Raw genomic sequence first — 357 nt, forward strand, 5'->3', positions numbered from 1 at the left:
TCCACACTGACCTTCGTCCACGTCACATGTAACAACCAAAGAGACCACGTAAAACCCTCAGGGTTCAGGTACAAATTCTGGCACTGAAGAAAAACAACCCCCTGCAAAATGGGAACCAAATGAACCCTCCCACCCCCCGCACCCCAATGTTATTAAAATACTTTCACTTTTAATATTCAAGAGGTTTGAAGTTCTCAGCATCCTTCCGACTGCCGTTATCCCAACGTCCACCCCGTCCCCAAGGGCCAGCTCTCCTCCGTGCCGGGGGACGCTGGGCACCACTCGGCTTTACCACAGGAAACACCACGCGTGTACAAGATTGCAAAGGGGGCTTTGGAGGGGGACAGGAGCGTGCTG

Source organism: Antrostomus carolinensis, unplaced genomic scaffold, assembly GCF_000700745.2.
Source record: "Antrostomus carolinensis isolate BGI_N321 unplaced genomic scaffold, ASM70074v2 scaffold29313, whole genome shotgun sequence".
NCBI classification, from domain to species: domain Eukaryota; kingdom Metazoa; phylum Chordata; class Aves; order Caprimulgiformes; family Caprimulgidae; genus Antrostomus; species Antrostomus carolinensis.